We start from the raw sequence: 22,553 nt of genomic DNA, 5'->3' as shown, positions 1-22,553 counted from the left end.
ATCTTTGGGATAAATTCAAGTCTCACTATTTTAGCTCCTTCGGAGGGCAGAGGGGGAAATAGGTCATTTATAGACAATTTTATTTAATAAAATAACAAGTGTGATAGTTAAATAACTGTTTTAGATAAAGTCTGCACTTTTCAATGGACAAATAGATGATGTCAGAGACATATTTATTACACAAATCTATCCTCATATTTTATTTAGTTAGAGGCATTTATAACCCTACCGAAAAAAATTGCTATCTTGAAACATTCATAAATAACAAACAAATACCCTTGGGCAAAGAGTCTACCCACATAAATTGATTTCTAAATAAAGATTCAATTTAGATTTAAAAGTCTTGTATGTACCCAGAGGTATCTATTACATCTGTAATCTCCTGGTGGGGTTCTGGTGCCTGATTCTGCTGTCATCAACTTCTTCTTAGTTTCTGTCACAGGAAAGAAGCAAATCTTCCAATTAGCACAATTTTTTAATGACCATGTGGTGGAAATCACTGCCACCATATATCACCTTTCTTACGTTGATTTAGTCTTCTCTTTATCAGTCTTTCTGCTTCTACTGTTTGGAATCACCTAGTTAGCTTTGGGTTATGATACTCCTGAGATAAAATTTAAAAATTGGAATGTTTTTGCTATTTATCGGGAAATATCATGATAACCTCAGATATTGGTTATATTAAAATTTAAAAATACACAAGTATTATCAAACATTACTTCCAGTTTTGTAGTTAACCCTCCAGACCAGTGAGAGTGCAAGCGATGTTGGGAGCATGCTCAGAAGAACAGCACTGGGAGTGAAGGCTTCCACTTAGCCTCACCTCCCTTGCGCGTCCTGTAGTGGTGAGCCACTGAGATTGCAATGCACGTGGTCAGCCTTTTTGTAGCAGCAGTGCATTCGCATGGGGCACGTTTTCTTCCTCACCCCTTTAACTTTATCAGGAATGATGACAATATCCTCATGGGCATCTATGCCATTTTTTTTCCTTTGACATCAGCCCCGGAATAGTTGAACTAAATATTTTTCTTACTCATAATCATGCATTTCCAACTTATTAACATAACCCACAAGTGCAGCTGTCTCTTTGTCTGCTTGGCTGGGTCTAAGCCCTGCATAAATTTTGACTTAATTTGGCTTTTTTGCTGACTTCCACAAGAAATTGAATCACACCAGCATATCTTGGGTTTTGTAATTTTGTGGAAGATGGGCAGGGTTTCTGGCAGAAGTCATCTCACAGGTCATTTCATTTGGGAAATTCTCATCACGCTTTCTCCTCCTGAGTCTTTCTTCTGCCTGCCTCATTGCCCACCAGGTGTTCCTTTCTGCCCTTTACTCGTCTCAGCTACTCTTTTTTCCATACCCCATTCTATTCATGTATTTATCACTTAGTAGACAGTCACAATGAACTTGAAGGCAAGGATGTGTCCTCTGGATTTGTCTGTTCATGCCTGGAAGAGTAACCAGTACATTGTAGTGAGCTCTCAATAAATATTTGAGGAATAAATAAATAAACAAAAGGTACCATTAATTATGAAGATTTACTCTTTCTACTTTGCAAGGGAGTAAAGAGTTTATTCTTTGGATTTCTTGCCTTGTTCATCCCTATTATTACCAGTGTTTATGGTAGTAAGGTGAAATGGAAAAGTGAACCAATTAAAAATGTAAATAGCAAATCTATCATTTTAATTCTGAGGAAGAGAATTCACTCATTTGTTCAGTCAGTCAGTCAATAATTTTTGAGATCCTACTATGTGCTGACAAAAAGTCTCTCCTTGACCAAACTTTAGTTAGACTCCTCTGAGTCTGCCTTTTGATTAGGCCTCAACCTTGGTCCCCATTCTGTCTTTGGTCTGCTCAACCCAGTCTTAGCAAAGAATCCTGCTAAGTCATCCCCCATACCCTTGATATCTGATCGCCCTGGCAGGCCTTCAGCAAGAATCCTTTTAGGTCAGTTTAGCAAGAATCCCCCTGCCCTTGTTGTCTCCTCTCAGCAATTTTCATCTACTGTCCCCCATGTCCAACATGCTTATTGGCTATAAATCCCCAGCTGTCTTTGCTATATTTGGAGTTAAGCTCCATCTCTCTCCCCTATTGCAAAATCCCTATTGCAAGAGTCTTGAGGAAGAAGTCTTGTTGTTTTAACAGACGTCAGATTAATTTTTTCTTTAACAGTGTCAGGCACAAAACAGATAAGTTACGAGTTTTCATGGAACTTAAATTCTAGCTGGTGAAGGGAGAAAATAAGCAAAACTCCCCCCAAACAAACAAAAACAAAACCAAAAACAACCAAACATGAAAACATAAATATGTTAAGGCTTCCCCTTATGCAGATAGAGGGCTTCTTCAGATTGGGTGATCAAAGAGGACCACTCCAGGGGGAAGACCTTTAAGCTGAGAGCTGAAAGACAAACACATCACACTGAGATGAGGGAAAGGGCACTGCAGGCAGAGGGCAGGGGTGGGGTGCAACAACCTGGAGGTGGACCAAGTGAAGGGAGTTCAAGGTACATGCTGGGACACAGTGGGTGAGGAGGAGAATGGCACAAGGGTGAGGCCAAGAAGTGAACGACAGCCAGGTTGTGATGAGTTTTGTAAGCTGGGTGAAGAGTTTGGAGCTTATTTCATGTAAAATTGGTACCTGGGCTTAAAATGGTTGGATGTCGTCTGAGTTTTCACATTGCATTGCCGTTGTTGGCAGCTCTGAGAAATTGTCAAACAACTTCCTATTCTTACTCTCACTGTAGTCTCCCTCTCCCTGGATTTATTATTTTGCATAAGATGACTGAAAAGTAGGGAATTATTGTTGCTCGGAGATATTACTATTTAGTTTCCTTTAATGCTCAGAGATAAAGTAAAAAAAAAAAAAAAAAAAATTCCTAGAAAATAGCCAGTATGCAGTTTGTGCTTGGTTGCCTTTAATTATTTCTTATACCATCAGCTCCTTTCTGGAACCCTTTACCTCCTGGCAGGCTTTGCATCATATGAAAGAAAAGATGGGTCTGCTTAACCATTTTCTTTTTGTTTGGATAATCCTAACTGATATGAGAAAATGTTGAATGTTTTAAGTTATCCTCACTAAATTTCCCAAACTGGTCATTAAAAAAATTAGTTTATAAGTCTATTTTTCTCACAGTCTTAATTCTTTCTAATTATTGTTCTAAAAGATTGCTTACTGTGTTCTTTTTCGAAGAGTCTACATATTTAAATTTGTGAAGCTATCATCACTTGATGCTTAATATTACTTCCAAAAAGATTTCAGAATCTTTATGATAGGCATTTTATTTGAAGGGCTATACCATAATTTACTATCGTATTATATTTTTGTGAAACATTGTGATTCTAATAGCCATATTCTGCTTGAATCATAGGATGGGTATTATGTTTGTTTAACTTTATGAGAAACTGCCAAACAGTTTTCCAAAGTAGGACCAGATTTTCCTTCCATCAGCAATATCTGAAAGTTCTAGTAACACCACATCTTTTTTGAAGGACGGGTTACAGAGCTGCCTGGGCATCATGCTTTAGGTAAAGTTATTTCCACAACATGCCAATGTATTGACCCATAAGACTCTAAGTGGTCCTAAATTCTCTTTTTAAAAAAATCATTCTTTTCTGCTGTTTTAAATAATATAGTCAGAGAAACTAAGAATGAACTTATGTCTAATCTTGTATGAAGTGCTATAAGAGGAGCAAAGAAAATGCTCTTTCTCATTGGCTCAGCCATGTCTTGATGACTCTTTTCAGATTAGAAGGGAGAGAATCAAATTCATGGCTTGTTTACTGTGATATTTTTTCCTCTGGCATTCTGTCATGCACAGGAATGAGATTGGAAGAAGGTTAGAAGTAATTATACTGAGAACTACAATAGATGCCAAGCCTTAGTCATCATTGTATTTAGGGCTGGGAGGTTGATTTAAATCACCTGCTTTTACAGTTGAGGAAAATAAAACCCAGAGAAGAAAGTAACTTGTTGAGGTCATTCATCTTGTTAGTTAACCCAGTCAAAGCTAGAACTCAAGTTCTGACTTGTTTAGTGCTGGTTTTGATTTTGCTTAAGAATATCCATTATCAATTCTCTGAATAAGCCTGGATGTTTTCTTCAGATTTCTTTGTGAAAAATGTGTTTTTGTTCAGAGTTACAGGTGGTGAAATACATAAATTGTTCAAATAGATTCTTTAAAATTGTTTTAAAATAAAAAGACACTTGTAAAATAGTTTCATGAAGTAATTGGGTCTGAAAGGTTTTGAGTTTTTTCTCCTCTTCCAACTATATGATGTTATTATGCAGTTGCCATGGGAGAGCATATTTAGCTGCCAAAAAACTAACACAGATCTTGGATGTTAAGCAGGTAAGATTAAGTCATAGAGTTCAGTTCTTATAGAACAAAATATAGCATCCATTTGAAGCACCGCCTATGTGCTGGAAAACTGCTACTCATGTTATTTCCATGCAGCTGCAAATTTAAACACCTTTATTGGTCTACTCAGATGAAAGAGTAGTTTTCCAATGTCCATGTTTGTTGGAGCCCTAAAAATGATTCTTCCAAGAAGACTTAAAAAGCAATCCTCAGGCTAGAACTTTTCAAACACCGTTTACTTTCATATCAAGAAAGCCATTTATGGTCTCTGAATAAACAAATGCCATTTGATTTTATCATACTGTTGACTGTGCGCCTCAAATGTACTACAACCAGAGAATCAGGAAGTGGATTGCAAGTGATTTTTTTTCCACCAAGAGCTCATGGGCTTTGAAATAAAATGAATAAACACTTAATACTTCAAATAGTTTTCAAATCTTATTAGAACAGTTCTAGAAACGAAGTCTTGTATAATCTTACTTATATTCAACTACCCATCCCATTCAACTATCTAATTGGGTTTTTGGCCTTTTCAAAATATTTAGTGAAGAAAACTAGTTTTTCCCTGCAGGAATTTCCTGTAGTTCCATCAGGGCAGAGTGCCTTTTCTCTGGCAGAGTGCCTTCACTATGGTATGTACATTCCTCTCCAATGCAAAAAAAAAAAAGGCATTTTATACACACTTAATGAATAAATAATTTAAGCTGAATTTTATCTTGCATGAATAAATATGAATACATGCATTAATAAGTCAGTCTACTAAGACTATCATAAATTTGGATCATGTTTTCTCCAGGTCGATCTAGACCAGGGGTCAGTAAGCCTTTCCTATAAAAGACCCAGTGAGTGAATATTTCTGGCGCTGCTGGCTGTAGGTCTCTGTCACACGTACTCATCTCTCTTGTTGTGATGCAAAAGCAGCCACAGACAGTACGGAAACAAATGGATGGGCTGTGTTCCAACGAAACTTGATTTACAAAAACAGGCAGCACACCCACAGGCTGTGGTTTGTGGACACACGGTCTAGCTACACAAGGTTGTGCTGTATATGAAAGCAGACTATGGATGAAGGACACAAGCATCAAAAGTCCTTTTGACTTTTGTTTTGGTATTTTTCTGCCTTTGTCCATGGAGTCAAGGTATTTCTACTTCATATTCTTGCACAGAGATAGTGTTGTAAAAGGCTCTTCCATTTGTGTTAAGGAAAGTGTGAAACTTTAGGGGTAATCCACGTCTGTCAATGGTATGTTCTTTAGAGCTGAGCATACTGCCTAGGATTAATAAATGCTAAATAATAATCATTTTTCATTTCACCGCCATACCCTTTACGGTATCTCCTTGGCCCCCTCAGAGGTGTTAACCTGTAACTTTTACAATGTTTTATTACACATTGTCAGCAGCACATTGCTGATTAAATCACAGGAGAGAGAGGAAGAGAGCCAGCTAACTGCAAGGTTGTAAGTATTCCTGACAGGCTGTGCTTGCACGAATTTGGTTTCTCTTGTATAAAGATGAAAAATCTTGTCGCAGCTGGTAAAAAATGAAGTCCACATAAAACCACCGAGAATCCTCAACTCGCAACTCACAAAAGGCCCTTCCCTAAGAGTCGGAATTCAGATGAGGGGATAGATTATGTGAAGTAAGATCTGACTGTGAAGTGATGATCGGGTATTTCACGGTACTCACAGTACTCATAGTCCTGGGTGTTTCACAGTACTGGGTGGAGCGACGGCAAATCCTTTTGTGGGTGTTTGTGCAGGGGGAGTGTCTTCTAAGACGTGTACAGCTTTCTTTCATGATTAATTGAAGAATTTCGTGTTTATAACTTCTTTTAGACAGATCCAAACTAGCAGTCCTATTTTTTGTATTTGTTCTGAAGATAACCTTTTTTTCACCACGAACCTAATTTTTCTTTCCCGTTGTCCTTAGTGCAATAGTTATAAATTGTCTTTTTGCTCTCCTTCCAGATTCTTTGCTTCAACTGGACTTGTGCCCAAAGCAATGGGAGATGTCCCATAAAGCCAGAACATTTTATAAGTACTGGGGGTGAAGGTTTACTCCTTCATTCCCCAAACAGCACAGAGAGCCGCTGCAGAGGTCTAGGGGAGGCGAGGCCGGAACTACATCTGGAGGACTGACTCGGCTCACCATCACGGTGCTGAGTCAGTCCCGGGCTGTGTCGCCTTTGAGGCTTCTGCCTTGGGTGATGATGAGCAGAATGGGCAGTGGGGTTGTTGCTGCTGCAAGTCATGATGAAGTCACTAGCCAGGAGATGCTCTTGTCAATCAGGCAAGACTGCGGCCAGTCAGGAAGACTCTATGATGTGAATTCAGATAGGTGATTTTGACGCTCTTAGTAAACAAGAATCAGTGTGGCTGATAAAGTGTTTTAATTAGAAGACATTAAAAGGTATATAAATACTAGAAAAAATCATAGGTGTCTGTGTTTTTTCACCCAGAATCAGCCATTATTAAGAATTTGTTGCATTTGCTTCATTTTTTTTATAAACGACAGAGAGATAACATTAAAGATCTGGTTGAAGTTTTCTATTGCCCATCCCTCATTCCTTTTCCCTCTCTCACCCCAAAAGTAACCACTATAATCTAGTGGGTCAGGGTCCTGGGAGGAAACAGATGTCACACTCAAGATGGATAATTTGTGGAGTGTTCAATAAAGAGATCATTTACACAGGTGTGGGCAGGATGTAGGGAAATCACTTGGATATCAGGTGCGAACACCCCTAGGCCAGAAGGGCAGAAGGGAGGGAGCAGTTACTGAGTTCTAGAGGAGAGAACTATGTGGATCAGGGGGCCCTGGTAGGAGCTGTGCCTTCGGTTGAGGGACATAACACCTAAGGCAGCGCCGCAGGGAAGGAGTAAAGGAGCAGGCAAACAAACCCCCGATCTCATTTCTCTCCCACCCCCGATGGCTTGTCAGAGGTCCTACTGGCCACACCCAACCAGGAGCCAGAGGCACCTGATGTGGGCCATACAGATCAGCCTCTCAGGGCAAGGAGAGAGTCAGGAAATGGACCTCGAGGGGGCAAATGGAAGACATCCAGCACAGCGTATATCCTGAAACTATTATTTGTACTTGTCCCTATACATAATGGTATAATAAATAGTATATGGCAGGGGTAAGCAAACTTTTTCTGCAACTGGCCAGAGAGTAAACCTTTTAGGTTTTGTGAGCCACACACCGTGGTGGTGACTTTCATGTAGGAATTTTTGTATATTTTACAAAGGAAACAGATCCGATGAACCTTAGTCATGGCCAAAAGCCAAACTGAGAAAACCTTTGAAATCTAGATTAAAAAGCCATTGCAGCATTTATTTCATATAGATCAATGAATTATAAAAGTGAGAGGTATTAACTTCTAATAGCCCAGCTCTCTCCCAACCCTCTGACACGCAAAAAAGGCAAGTCCTTGGTAAAATGCCGTTATTTTCACAATGTAAGAAGCAAGGGATAAAGTAACAGATTATTTCCTGCTTGAAAAAATAATAACAAGGGCCATATTGATCCATTCCATCATTACCTTCTACGTCAGTTCACACTTCAAAACGTTTTCTCCAATGGCTGCATATTTGACATGTGGGATGAAATTTGGAGTGATAGCCTAAGCGTTTAGAGTAAGCAAAATCCACGGCAGCAGCGAGTTAACATACGGTGACGTTCATAAGCGATACTAACTGCCTAATTAATAATGCACTGCAGTAATCTAGAACCACACCTGCATACATCCAAAGGAGTACTATAGTCTGTATGAGCCTAGAAAACCATTACTGTAACCCCATTTTCCTATATCCTTGCAGGCAAGGGAAGACCAAAATGTGCCACAATCCTGTGATATGATCCAGAGTACGTATTTATGAAAAAATTCTAGGAGACAAATATAAAGTAAATGTTTGAATATTACAGCAAACATTAATCTGATTGTAAATTAGTGGGCATCTTTAGAATATCACTGGCATGTGTGAGAATGAATTTTATTATTTTTTTTTTTTTTAGATTTTATTTATTTTTTTTATTTTTTCCCCCCAAAGCCCCAGTGGATAGTTGTGTGTCGTAGCTGCACATCCTTCTAGTTGCTGTATGTGGGACTCGGCCTCAGGATGAACGGAGAAGTGGTGCCTCGATGCGCACCCGGGATCCGAACCCGGGCCACCAGCATCGCAGTGCGCACACTTAACCACCAAGCCACAGGGCCGGCCCAAAGAATGAATTTTAGATTTGATCTAAGCTCTCTAGGGTTATTTAGCGTCTGTTTTATATTGTCTAGGAGGAAAGGAACAAAAACGATAAAACTTTAATTCTTCCTTTTGTGCATGGGAATGCATAGAGACCAGTGCCCTGCTGCTTCTTACAGTCTTCACTCAGCTTATCCTCAGCTTATATGTATAAGCCTGAGTTTATAGTCAGATGATGGGAAATTAGGCGGCTACCTCTAAATTCTGTGCTTCTGGATTTATTTTGCATAGCAGCCATCAAGAGAGCACTTTACTTCTACCTGTAAGTAAAATTGTACATAATATATACATTTATTTATATATATAATTTCTAACAACTGGGCATTTAGAATCCCCAAAACATGAAAGTAAAACCTCAGGAGCTTCCCCAAATTCTGAAACCATGGAATGAGCTAGGAGCTGTGTAGGTAGTGCTAGTTTTCTAATGTGCTGCTTCTCTAGAATGTGCCCTAGTGTATAGGAGCAGGGCTTCCTCGCAATGAAATGAGACAAAATGCCAAGAAGCAGAATTTAAAACAAAGGAAAAAGAAAAGAGGTGGGATAGTGTGAGCAGTTAGCTTTTGCTATGTAGCAAACAAGCACAAAATTTCAGTGATAGAGCCAATGGCCAGGGCTGCTCTGCTGAGCTCAGATGGACTGGCCTGGGATTGGCCCCAGGCTACAGGCTCCATTCAGCTCTGACCTCTGTGGTGCTCAGTCTTCTGGGGCCAGTGGGTTGCCTAGGACTTGTTCTTCTTATGGTGATGGCAGGAGCTCAAGGGCATAGCCCACCTGTTCCAGCCTCTGCTTACATCATGTTTGCTAACATCCCATTGGCTGAAGCAAGTCACACGGCCACGTGCAAATTCAAGGTGGTGGGTATATAGTTCTCCCGTGGGTGGAGAGAAGGGAGTATTTGCTGAGTAATGATCTAATCTACCACAAATGATCTGCGTGAAATCTTAAATGTATTGCTCTTTTATTGTATGGTAGGAGGCTGGCTTGACACCTTGGTTGTTCAGATGAGGCTAGAGAGATAGAGAGGGACTTGAGGGCCATGTTAATAATAATAATACTAACAATAATAACAATGACACAACATTTATAAAGGCAGGATGTTGTAGGCCATGCAAATAATTATTAAATTAATAATTAAGTAAGCATATACACTAACTATCCCTTAGGCATTGTGCTGAGCACTTTACAAAAATTAATGTATATAATAATAAAAATTATTGCTACTTAATAGCAACCCTCTGAAGTAGATGCTATTATTATCTCACTTTGTAGATGAGGTCCTGCCCCAGCCCTGAAATCAGCCATTTCTCTAAGCAGCCCTGATTTCTTTTAGTGGAGAATGGCATTTAGAATCCAAGATCTGGACACTGGGTGTACTTGTTGCTGCTGGGGTGCCATTGCTTCTAGGCCCTCTCAGCAGACAGACCCAGGCACTATATGTATGTACGAATGTATTTACACAGGCAGACACACATGTGTAATGTATTTATATATACATATGTCCATTTACATCGATTTCTTTTTTTCTATCTGTCATTCTTTCTTTCTGTCTGTCTTGAAACCATGTGTTCATAGCTACCTCCTATTCCAGTCCAGCCCTACAGGGTTCATTCTAGTTTCTCCCTTTCCATATATGCTTCTTTTAACAGTGAGACACTCAACTCCTGTTATGTACAAGATATTTATTTGCTTTTAATCCTGGAGTACTCAGAAAGTGGTCTTGAGAATTGCTAACCATTATCTGCAAAAAATCAATCTTTGTTTATAGTTCTTTTGTCTTTAGCCTGAGGGCATCTATCAAAATACTGTGGAAGTTACTTGGTTGTTTTCTCCTTCATAACCTGGGTGATTATATTAATCATTAGAAATACAGTTAGTTTTCTTTAGGGATCTCTCTCATTTTTTATTTTATTTATTTATTTATTGAGTATATGAAACATTAACGTTGTTATTAAAAAAGTCTAAACTATACACAAAGGTATACTCAGAGAAGTGCTGTGTGACTTTGTGTAAGTTTCTTCACCTCTCTGATCTTCAGGAGCCTCATCTGTAATAATATCAAGTTAACATTTAGAGGGTCCTCACTCTGTGCCAGGCACTCTGCTGTGTGCTTTGTAGACATTACCACATTTTTAATCCTAAAAAGAGTCCTACAGTGTAGATACTGTTATTACCCCGGTTTACAGATGAGGACATTGAGGCTGTCCAGGGTCCCATAGTTAGGGAGTGGTCGAGTCTGGATTTGAGCCCAGGCCAGATTTGAGCCCGCATTCTTATCTGGACTTTGGACTTTGAAAGCTTGTTGTGCCTGGCACAGAGTTGATGCTCAGAACATGTTCACCGCATCCAGCCGGGTCTGCACGGCTCACATTAAGCCGATAACTGGGTGGGAGGTCGAGGTGGTTTGTGTTTTGGCTCTGCTGTCCCTCACACCCCCTCTCATCTTTCTGCCAAGAGAGTTCATGGAGAGCCTGCAGGACCCAGACCTGAATGTGCGCTGAGCCACTCTGGCTTTCTTCAACTCGGCCGTGCACAACAAGCCCTCGCTGGTCCGTGACCTGCTGGATGACATCCTGCCCCTACTCTACCAGGAGACGAAGATCCGCCGGGACCTCATCTGAGAGGTGAGGCCAGGGGGGCCAGAGCTGGAGCCCTCAGGCCTGACCAGTAGGGCTGTGGCAAGGATTAGGGTCAAGCTCCTCAGAGCAGGCGCAGGGGCCACATGGCCTGGGTCAAGTCTGGCCCCTTCACTTCCCAGCTGTGTGACTGTAAAGGGAAAACCCCAGTCTTCCACTTTCTGTGTAGGAAAAAAGCCCAGTTCTTCCCAGTCTCCTTTACCTTTACAGAGAACACTTCGCTTCTGACACTTCTGGTCACCAAATGTGTGGAGGTTTTCCCCACAGCAACAAGCGATTCTTGGCCACTAGCAGGGTGTGCAGGACTTCAACCCAGTTCTGCCAGTCCCTACTAGGAGTGAGCGTCAGATCCCGCAGGTTAAGGGCTCAGTCCCACAAGACTGCCCCCGACCTTCAGATGCCAATTGCAAGCCCAGGTTGTTACCTGTGCTTCTGGCCAACTGGCTATAGATCAGAGGTTCCAATGACCCCCTCCTTGGGTTCGACTAATTTGCTAGAGTGGCTCACAAAACTCAGAGAAACACTTACTTACTTTTACTAGTTTGTTAAAGGATGTGATCAAGGACACAGATGAACAGCCAGATGGAGAGATACACAGCGGGGAGGTCTGAGAGGGTCCTGAGTGCAGGAGCTCCTGTCCTGATGGAGTTGGGGTGCGTCATCCTCCCCGTGTGGATGTGTTCACCAACCTGGAAGCGCTCCGAACCCCATGCCCTTGAGATTTTATGGAGGCTTCCTCACATAGGCATGATCAAGGTGGGGCTGAAAATGCCAAGCTTCTAATCACGGCTTGGTCTTTCTGGTGACCAGCCCCCATCCAGGAGCCCGCCCAGAGTCGCCTCAACAGAACAAAAGCTTCTCCTAGTGCTCCTATCACGTGGGAATTTACAAGGGTTTTAGGAGCCCTGAGCCAGGAACCAGGGGCAGAGACCAATATATTTATTTTCTGTTAGTTCACAGTGACCCGGGCCAGGGCAGCCTGATCTGCTCTGAGTCTGTTTCTCCTCATATGTTCACATCACAGGGTTTTGAGAAGATCTAAAGAGTTAAATCTCTCAAGTGCTCGGAACTGCTCCTGGCACACAGTCAGCACTCGGTAATGGTAGCTCGCTTGTCACTCAGCACTCAGCAGGTGTTCACGGGGCACCAGCCCTGGGTCCGAGTGCCAGGACTCAGAGCTGGACCAGTTATGGTTTCTGCCGCCAGGGAGCTCAGGGCCTCCTGAAGGAGAGAGACGCCCACTCTGCTGATTATTTAACTTATTCAGAGCCCACTTGGTGCAGTAAGGATTTAAGGGGCAGAGCAGAGATTAAACGTGATTTAATAGCTAAGTTATCGCACGATGTAACGAAAAGGTCTGAACCACCTGGCGTCAGTGAGGAGGAAACGACTCTGTTTAGAGGGGTTAGGAAAGTTTCCCAAAAAACAGGGCATTTGAGCTGGGCTTTGAGGGGTGAGAAAGAGTTTACCATTAAGAGCAGAGCCTCGCCCAGCCCAGCAGCCAGAGCAGCCACAGCCTGCGCCCTCTCCCACCCACCCCGGCTCTCTTTCCCGCTTCTTCCTCCTCCTCCCCCAGGCCCCTCTTCCTCCTCCGCCCACCGCCGGCCTGCTGGGGGTCCCCCCTCGCCTTCCTGCTGGCCCCTGTTGTTCTACCCCCAGCCTCCCACCCTTCCCTTCCCGCCCGCTCCCCTTTCCCCCTCAGTGGCCTCACGCCTGCAGTTTTTGGCTTTCACTCCACCAGTGACCAAAGACTTAACCACTTGAAGTCCAGCTCCCCAGAACGCTGCTTGACATGGACACCGGTGTGATTGAGGTGGATTAAGTGTCACTCACCATCCAGCTACTTATGCCTGGAAAGGAAGTTGGCAGTATCATCAGAAAGGAAGGACAATCAGTTAAGAAGATGCGCAAGGAGAGCGGTGCACGTATTAACATCTCAGAAGGGAATTGTCCCGAGAGAATTATTACTTTGGCTGGTCCCACTAATGCCATCTTCAAAGCCTTGGCTGTGATCATTGACAAACTGGAAGAGGACATCAGCAGCACTGTGACTAATAGCACAGGTGCCAGTAGACCCCCAGTCACCCTGAGGCTGGTGGTCCCTGTTAGTCAGTATGGCTAACTCATTGGGAAGGTGATTGCAAGATCAAGGAAATACGAGCAAGTACTGGAGCTCAGGTCCAGGTGGCAGGGGGTATGCTCCCCAACTCAGCTGAGCAGGCCATCACTGTTGCTGGGATTCCACAGTCCATCACTGAGTGTGTGAAACAGATCTGCGTGGTCATGTTGGAGTCCCCCCAAGGGGCATGACCGTCCCTTACTAGCCCAAGCCGTCCAGTTCTCCGTCATCTTTGCAGGTGGTCAGGACAGGTACAGCAACAGGCAGTGACAGCATGAGCTTTCCCCACACCACTCCGTCCGTGTGCCTCAGCCCTGACCTGGAGGGACCTCTAGAGGCCTTTACCATTCAAGGACAGTATGCCATTCCACAGCCAGATTTGACCAAGCTGCACCGGTTGGCAGTGCAACAGCCTCCTTTTCCCATGACGCATGGCAACACCGGATTCAGTGGCATTGACTCCAGCTCTCCAGGGATGAAAGGCTGTTGGGGTTTGGATGCATCTGCTCAGACTACTTCTCATGAACTCACCATTTCAAACGATGTGATGGGCTGCATAATTGAGTGTCAAGGCGCCACAATCAATGAGATCCGTCGGTGTCTCGGGCGCAGATCAAATTGCGAACGCGTTGGAAGGACCTACTGATGGGCGGGTTACCGTCACTGGATCTGCTGCCGGCATTAGCCTGGCTCAGTATCTAATCAATGTCAGGCTGTCCTGGGAGACGGGCGGCTTGGGGAGCAGCCAGAACCATGCAGGTCATCCATTGTCCCTTTCTGCTGTTCATCACCGCCCATGATCTATCTGTGTAGTTTCTGAACAGTCAGCGATGCCAGGTTTTAAATAGTTTGTAAATTTTCAGTTTCTACACACTTGATCATCTACTTGTGATTTTTTTAAAGAAAGTGTTTTAATTCCTTTCTCTGTTCAGCTGTGAATTCTGAGATCCATATTTAGTTTTATAAGCTTCTCCCTGTTTTTTTTTTTTGGGTCATGAAATTTGTTTTATAAGCTTCTCCCTGTTTTTTTTTGGCTCATGAAATTTGTTTGTCATGGAAATGTAAGAGTGGAATATCAATACATTTCAGTTTAGTTCTGTAATGTCAGGAATTTTTGAAAAAGATTAACAGATGGACTGGAGCTTTTTCTTTGTGAATAGAAAAAAAAAGAAAAAGAGCAGAGAGAGCCTCATGGCTTCCGAGAGACCTGGGTTTTTAATTCTGGTTCAGCTGCTTACTAGCTGTGTGTCCTCGGGCAAGTTAATTAACCTCTCTGAGCCTTAGTTTCTTCATATGTTGAATGGGGCTAATAGTAGCACTGTCTTCCTAGGGCTGTTGTGATGCTTGTGTACAATGTCATCTGTCAAGCACTCAGTACAATGCCTAGCGCATCATAACTGCTCAGTAGATTATGATAGTAATTGTTACTGCTGTTATCATTTGGTGGAAAGGGCATTGCAGGCTGAGCAAAGGCATGGAGATTCAGTGTATGAGGCATGATTTGGGGGTGGGACACAGGACTGAACAACAGGAGTGGGATGTGCAGCAGGAACTAGGAGAGATCTTCCTACACCCTGGGGTCACATCCCCCAACCTTTCGTCATCCTTCCTTCCTGCAGGTGCAGATGGGATCCTTCAAGCACACAGTGGACGATGGGCTGGACGTGCGGAAGGCGGCCTTCGAATGCATGTACTCGCTGCTCGAGAGCTGCCTGGGCCAGCTGGACATCTGCAAGTTCCTGAACCATGTGGACGACGGCCTGAAGGACCACTACGATATCCGGGTAGGACAATCCCCTGCCGGACCCACACCCACCCTGCACCAAGGGGACAGCCAGGCGCCCCTGGGCCCACTGCTTGTTTTTCCGCCACTCCCAACCCCAGGCACCCCCGTGAAAATAGCTGCTTTGTTCTTTTCCGATAAGAAAAAGAACCCACACCTCAAACACCTTTGGTGGGCGTCTACACTGGGCAAGCTGTTTGGAGGATAGTTTGGCAATAAGCAAAAATTTTAGAAATCTCAGACACAGCCGTTGACCCAGCAATTCTGTCTCCATGAACAGAGCCTCTGGACTGATCGCTAAACACGTGCTCGGAGTTTTATGTTCAAGATTGTTCATCACAGCTCTCTGGGGGTTGGGAAAAGCTGGCAGTTACCTAAACGTCCACTCACTGGGAGCGGGCTCAGTAGACGGGGTGCCTCCAGTCATGGAATTCTAGCAGTGTTAAAAAGAGTCAGCCGGACCTCTGTGTACTGATGTGAAAGATGGCCAAGACCCACTGTTGGGTGATAAAAGCGAGTTGCAGAAGTTTGCGCCATTTTATTATTACCCATGTGAGTTAGGCAGGGGCTGGCAGGGAAGGGGGAGACAGATTTCACTTTATATCCTTCTGTAGCTTTAAAAAATATATACAATGAGCATGAATCACTTTTATAATGAAAAACCAATGTAAAATAACCAAAAGTAATACAGGCTTGTTTTAAAAGATTTAGACAATATAAAAGCAAATAAAGAAGCAAGTAATAATCATGCAAAAATTCCACTCCACCTGGAGAGGACCACTGTTGTAAATCTCAGTATGTTTCCTGGCATGATGCACAAAAAACCATTCATTAATTTACTTAGCCGATATTTGGTGAGTGCCAATACACAGAGGGCAGCATGACAGGCAGGGTCGCTGTTCTCAAAGCCGTGGAGATGGGTGTGTGGTGTGTATTTTACAGACGTGAGAGCCCACGACGTACTTTGACTTTTAGCTTATGTTTACTGGATGTTGCTCTTTTCTTGTCGATATGTGTCAGTCCTCACCCTCATGTTTCATGACCACAGGAATTCCCACTTCCATTGAGCTCACTGTTACACATTTGGGTTGTTGACACATTTTCACTATTATAAACAACACTGCAGAGAATGCTCTGGTGCCTCACTGCTCTGGTGCCTCACCGTGACACCCGGTGCTCTCAGTGGGATGCTGGGCGAAAAGCCTGGTCCTTCTAGGCGTTTGGTGCCCATTATCAGTGGGCCCCCAAAGGCCAGGCCTCCCCCAGCATTGCTGGAGAGCGGTGGGCACGCTCTGACGACTCTGGGCTCTGAGCCCACGGAAGCCTTCCCTCCTGCACGTCTAGTCTTAGTTGTCTCTTCCTCACCTTTATTATTACTGTTTTAAACCGTTACTCCCTGCCACCCCCCCAGAAAGAGAAAAGAAATGACTTATGCTTCCTGCTGTTCCAGCTCCAAGCTCTTGGTTTAAAGAGGGGTTGGGTTTTTCCAAAGTGTATGCCACGGAATACTAGTTCTTTGAGAACTAGTGGAAAATGCTGGGATTCACAGCGTTAAGCGAGCGTCTCCAGGTGGGGGAAGGGTGTGCCATGGTTCTCCCATTTGGGCATGACTGGTGTTCGAGAGATGTCTCAGGGGGCTGGTGTCCCCCAGAACGCAGTTCCAGGAGTTGTGGCTGGCCCAACCTGGGTACCTCCAGTCACGGAGTGCCAGCAGCACTGAGAAGAGGGGCAGGATCCCTGCGCACTGACGTGAAAGCTAGCCAAGACCCACTGTCCAGTGAGAGAAGTGAGTTGTTTTCATGGGAAATTTTCCCACGCTCGAGCATGTCTTTCTACTCTTCTTGCCCACTCTGGCCACATGCCCCTCTTGCCCGCCCTCCAGGGAGCACAGGACAGAGCTGGGCGTCAGAGCAGCCTTTGGACCCGTGTCCAGGCCCCCTTTGGTGCTGAAGAGGGTGGGTGTGACATCTATTGAGCACCGACAGTTATCTTGTCAAGTCTTCACATTAACCCTTGGAGAGTGAGTCTGTGATGCCCAATTTACAGGGGAGAAACAGCGACCTGGCTGGTTCAGTCGCACACCCCGGGAGTGGAGGAGCTGCAGTCATAGCTTGTGATGGCTAATGCCGTGCTCTCTGCTGCTCTGGCCCCAGTGCTCCTCCTTTGCTGTGGGGCCTGGGGAGATCAGGGCAGAGTGCACAGCTGGTGGCGATGGGTAGGGCATGCATGTGGATTTCAGACAACCGTATCATTTTAGGGTCTTTACCATTTTCAACAGAGGGCACTGTTATTCTCCTGCAGGCTGAATCCAGGCCTGTAGACGTGTTTACTTGGCTCACACAGTTGTTGTTGTTGTTTTTAATCAGGTGCCAACACTTAAAAATTGAGAGATTTTACATGAAAATCTGGGTTTCTTTTGAAAACAGTCCAACCCTGGCCACAGTCCCACCTAGCCACAACCGGCTGGAGCTAACTAGCTGCTGTCTGGAGAGCGGACTCCTTACTCCTTCCCAGTTCCCACCTGGCCCTCTTTTTCATGGACAGTATCTGCCTGGCCCTGTGGGCATCTGAGCTTGAGAACTGCTGCCTCCCGGTACCTCTCTTATCTGATCTTCCTCAGGACTGCCGAGTGTAGTTGGCATAGTAGGCCTTATCATGCACACTTTACAGATGCGAGAACTGAGGCCCAGAGAGGGCGAGACTCGGGCAGGGCCCTGCAGGAATCAGTGCTGAGTTTGGCACTGAGCTCCGGGTGTGGGTCCAGAGCCTCTGCTCTTCCCCGGGGCCTGCTGCTTTTGGTCCTGGGCCATTTTACCAAGAACTCTGTCTCCTTCCCCCTGGGCAGATGCTGACCTTCATCATGCTCGCTCGATTGGCTACTTTGTGTCCTGCGCCCGTCCTGCAGAGGGTGGACCGGCTCATTGAGCCACTCAGGGCCACCTGCACCGCCAAGGTAAGCCCCCTGCCCAGCCCTGGGTGCACCTGCTGGGTCCTCAGCAGACCGTTCATAGTTACCATTTACCAAGAACCTCCCGCGGTACAGGTGGTGTATGAAGTGCTTCATTTGATTATTAGCGTCACCTTATAAAGTACTTATTCTTACCATCGTACACACAGGGGAACAGAGGCTCAGAGAGGTTAAGTTATTGACCAAGGCTACACAGCTAGTACACTGCAGAGCTGGGATTCAAACCCAGCTTTATCTCTTTCTTTCATTCATTAAACATTTCCTGGGTGCCAGGCCTTGTGCAAGGTACTAGGGATGCAACATTGAACATGGTAGGCTCCCTCCTCTCACATCCTAATTGGGAAACTGAGTCAGACTCTTAGACAGATAGAAATCATTGATTGATTGACTGATTGATATAGGGCAGAGTTGCTGCTAGACTGGAGTGCCTCAAGGGATCTGGGACTAAGGCCTCATGGAAAGCTGCAGTGTTGGGAACAGAGCCCCGCACACCCAGGGGTATCCAGGAAATTCTTGCTGAATGAAAGAACTAATTAGGGTTTTGGAAGGTTGGGAATTAACCAAAAAGAGGGCAGAGTATTTTAAAGATTTTATTTATTTATTTTTTCCCCCCAAAGCCCCAGTAGATAGTTGTATGTCATAGCTGCACATCCTTCAAGTTGCTGTATGTGGGACTCGGCCTCAGGATGGACAGAGAAGTGATGCCTCGGTGCGCGCCCAGGATCCGAACCCGGGCCACCAGCATCGGAGCGCGCGCCCTTAACCACCAAGCCACGGGGCCGGCCCCGGGCAGAGTATTTTAGATTGGAGCTTAAAGAGGATACCTGTAGAGCAATGATTTAAGTAGCAAAATCTTTTCCAAAAAACTGAAATCTTATGTGGATGAAACAGATGAAATTAGTAATTTATTAATAGAAACCTGCCTTGTAAATTTCCATTTTTAACATACGCTTAGTATGAAGTTAATCAAAGAAAACAGTGGTTCTGCAGGGCCACTGAACTCTGGGCAGTCTCAGCGGCCAAATAGTGTCCCATTTTCTTTGAACTGGACAGCATGGAGAAAAGTGCCAGTCACAGGGAGGAGCTGCCAGTGGCACTGCAGAGTCAGGAGACCCCTTCACTCACTTTGATCTGAGGCCCACCCACACAAAAGCCAGTCGGTCTGGCTGCTGCGAGGATGCCGTGGTGATGAGAGCTTGTCACATCCACTTCCCCTCACCCACAATTCTGAAACCTACCAAGCTCTGGAAACCAAAAGCTTTTTAGTAACTTGTTTGGCAACAAAACTTGACTTGAACTAGCATGAGGCTGTTTATAACTTTTATTTCTCTCTTATTGTCATATTCATAATATTCTTAAATTTTTCATAAATTTAGTGGGGGGAATATTAATGTATTTGATTACAGAATATTGTACCAGACCCATGTTATCTGTACAGTATCACTTTCCTAAAACCCCCCAAAATCCCAAATTTGAAAAGCACATCTGGCCCCAAGGGTTTCAGAGAAAGGGTAATGGACCTGTATTAAGTCATTAACCCTCATGGTAACTCTGTGAAAAGGAGGCTCTTATTTATAGATGGGGAAGTGAGGCTCAAAGAAGTGACCACCTGAAGTCACAGCTCTACAGAGCAGAGCCATTCAAACCCAGGACTGTCCAACCCCAACGCCAAGTTCTTAACCACTAGACTCTTTATGGAAGAGCCTAAGTGTTGTCTGGGCCAAGTCGTGGAGGGCCTTGAGAGGCGAGCAGGAGGAATCTGGACTTTATTCCATAAGCAGTGTGGGGGGGTTCCTGAGATTCTCTGAGTAAGTGGGAGAAGGTGGGGGATGGGGAAACAGAAAGCAGGCAAGGCAGTCTGGGGCGTTGATTCTCTAGCTGCCCTCTGCAGAACGGACTGCAGGGGCAGGGACTTGGGTGGGCGAAGAGGCCAGCTCGAGCCGGTCACAGTAATCCATTCATGCAGTTAAGTCACATGGTACCAAGAGCCTGTTTGCAGCACAGTAGATAAAGCTAAGTTGATGCCTCCTGTCAGGGGAAGGAGACAATTAACTGAGCACTTTACAGCAATTGTCGCCATCAACTTATTTATTAACGAAAATGGGCAATTTAGATCAGCTTAGGTGACATGGGAGCTGATCTGAACAATAGAGAACCACCCTCTGAGGAAAGGAGCCAGTGTAAAAGCCCAGAGGTGGAGGAAGCCTTCAGGAGGCTGGAACCACAGGAGCCCGAAGCAGGGGAGTGTGCGGTTTTAAGCTGGTGAGGATCACAGCTGGTCACGAGGAAACAAGGCCCAGTGAGGAGGCTGTGGTGCAAGGCCAGGTCAGTAAAGGACGGCTCGTTGTTCACTGTTTCTGGCTTTAGGTCAAAGCTGGTTCCGTGAAGCAGGAGTTTGAGAAGCAAGATGAACTGAAGCGCTCTGCGATGAGGGCAGTGGCCGCCCTGCTGACCATCCCTGAAGTGGGGAAAAGCCCCATCATGGCCGACTTTTCTTCTCAAATCCGATCCAACCCTGAACTCGCAGCCCTCTTCGAAAGCATCCAGAAGGATTCTGCTTCAGCCCCCAGCACAGACTCAATGGAGCTCAGCTAGTCCTCCCCCAGTCCCCAGGTGGGCCCTTACTCAAGAGAAGGGGGCCTGCCCAAGTCTGAGGCCTCTACTTTTGCCCTTTCATCTCACTGGGGGCACTCCTGCTCCTGGTCGGGGTTTACAGTGTCTTCTCCAGGGACCCCAACTCAGGCCCCCAGCTCCGGAGCTACAAGGCTACCAGCAGTTGAGCCCTTTAACTCAGGACAGTCATTCAAACACAACACAGAGTTTCCATGACTCCCTCGAAGATGGATGTGTCTTTACACTGCCCTGGTCCCTTCAAACTGGGGAGGGCCTGCCTCACAACGTCCTAGGTAGTATTTAGAGATACTCCCACGCTCACAGCTGCAGAGGGCTGGGAGGCAGCGTGCTGGCCTTCCTTCCCACTAGTAGCCCAGATTTACCACTCACACCACTCCAATTTCTTCACCTCACTTGATCTGATGTGCCAAAAATTAGTGCTTTGGCTGGGCACCTTAAAAACTCAGATAATTCTGAGATTCATATTTTAGAATTCAAAATGCTTTACTTCTAATTGGCAGTGATGAATCGGAAGTACGGGTTTTTTGCAGGGGGAGGTGGGTGCGGTAGGGAATTAGATCTAATGTTTTTTGTCCTAATTTCAAAACTCTCATGTAGCAAACCGGCAAAGAGGAGAGCACAAAGACAAGTTCAAACCACCTTTCACGTCACCCCACCTAGGCATAACCAGTTGGTTGGTGTCCTTCTGAGGAAGGTTTTGAACATGTTGTTTCTAGTTTTTAGTATCGAGGACACAGAGATATTAAGCAACAGGCCAGAGAATTTTCTGTGCTATCCCAGGCTAATAAAGGAGAGATCCTAAATTGTCACTGTTGTCTCTGCACAATTCCTCTCCCCAATAGAGCACTATCAGTCTACCTCCCAAGTCAATTTACAGAAATCACGGAAATGACCAACAATTTACTCAACAACTGTTTCCGACTAGGTTTTGAACAGGTGGTCGTCAACCTGTAAGACATGTGTCTACTGAACTAAGGGACTTATGTAGCATCATGCCTAGCACACCAAGAAAACGATCAGTGTAGTATTTCTGCTCAGTTGACCAGGATAGTGAAAACGAAGACACCCGATAAGCATCGGTCTTGTACTAGAGTACCACATGCTATACCCATTGTGACCTACAGTGCCACTTAATACCATTTCTCGGAGAAGCGGTATCATAACCTTATCATTAAACCAGCTAAATTCTAGCTATTGTTGCTTAAGGTTTAGGGCTGTAGTTGAAAAGGGAGCTTGATTGTACCAATCAAGAGGCCCGTTACCATTACCATCAGTTAAGGATCCCACACCTTCAGAAACCGTTCACTTCTGCCTGAAGCAGCAGGCTGGGGCGGGTCACAGGAGGGAGACTGGAAGACACTTTTAAGGCTGCTATTACGTAGTGGAGAGATCTGTGTGTCATCCTGTTGTATATTTTTGGATAGAAGCTATAGGGTGCTATTCTGGCACCAAATAAGCATTTAAGGGAGTAAGAAAAAATTCATCTGGATACTTTTGTGCACATGTTCTCAATCTTCACAAGAACCGCAGAGGGTAACTGTGACCCAGCTTTACAAACTGAGGCTAAGAGTGACTACTTGCTCCGAGCTGCAAGGTCCTTTAATCAAGGGTCTCAGAAACTACCTTGGTCTGAGGGCCAAGTCTCCCCCACTCTTCCCCAGCCCCAACTGGAGCCAACCAAGGCTGGTCTGGACACCTGAGGTCTGCGCCCTGTGAAGGACTGAGTATCCTTTACCAACTCCTTCCAAATGGAAGATTCCACAGAGCATCAACAGGCAAAAGAAGAGTCCCTGTGACAAGCTGTC

General features: G+C 44.8%; 1 pseudogene; it reads left to right on the top strand.

Moving 5' to 3' along the window:
* The first annotated feature begins 13,006 nt into the window (after positions 1 to 13,006).
* On the top strand, positions 13,007 to 20,709 carry LOC106803873 (poly(rC)-binding protein 2-like; annotated as a pseudogene).
* The last annotated feature ends 1,844 nt before the right edge of the window (positions 20,710 to 22,553 follow it).

This window comes from Ceratotherium simum, chromosome 5 (assembly GCF_057802395.1).
Source record: "Ceratotherium simum simum isolate JZ-2026a chromosome 5, ASM5780239v1, whole genome shotgun sequence".
Classification (NCBI taxonomy): domain Eukaryota; kingdom Metazoa; phylum Chordata; class Mammalia; order Perissodactyla; family Rhinocerotidae; genus Ceratotherium; species Ceratotherium simum.
Note: the sequence above shows the minus strand (reverse complement) of the source record. Positions and strands in the feature narration are given on the sequence as shown.